This window comes from Pteropus vampyrus, unplaced genomic scaffold (assembly GCF_000151845.1).
Source record: "Pteropus vampyrus isolate Shadow unplaced genomic scaffold, Pvam_2.0 Scaffold85, whole genome shotgun sequence".
NCBI classification, from domain to species: Eukaryota; Metazoa; Chordata; class Mammalia; order Chiroptera; family Pteropodidae; genus Pteropus; species Pteropus vampyrus.
Genome location: NW_011888866.1, coordinates 385,088 through 385,453, shown reverse-complemented (window position 1 = coordinate 385,453; position 366 = coordinate 385,088). Strand labels below are relative to the sequence as shown.

General features: G+C 38.3%; 1 non-coding gene across 1 annotated transcript; it reads right to left on the bottom strand.

The window, feature by feature from the left end:
- Positions 1 to 247: 247 nt before the first annotated feature.
- LOC111742037 lies at positions 248 to 366 on the bottom strand. The gene has a single exon (XR_002781163.1). It is a non-coding gene; the product is annotated as a 5S ribosomal RNA (ribosomal RNA).

Below are 366 nucleotides of genomic sequence, written 5' to 3'. Positions count from 1 at the left end.
ATTACGTCTTCTGATCCACGAACATAGTACTCTCTCCATTTATTTAGGTCTTCTTTAATTTCTCTCAGCACTGTTTTGTAGTTTTTAGTGTACAAATCTCACACAGCTTTTGTCAGATCTATCTTTAAGTATTTCATATTATTATTATTATTATTACTTTTTTTATTTTAGGCAAGGCAACCCTTGGTTGATCTCATAGATTGCAAAGACCTTGTCGACTTACAATCCCTTACCTTTTTATTTTTTACGCCTACAGCACCTAGTATTCCTAGGTGGTCTCCCATCCAAGTACTAACCAGGCCCGACCTTGCTTAGCTTTCGAGATCAGATGGGATCGGGCTTGTTCAGGGTGGTATGGCCGTAGAT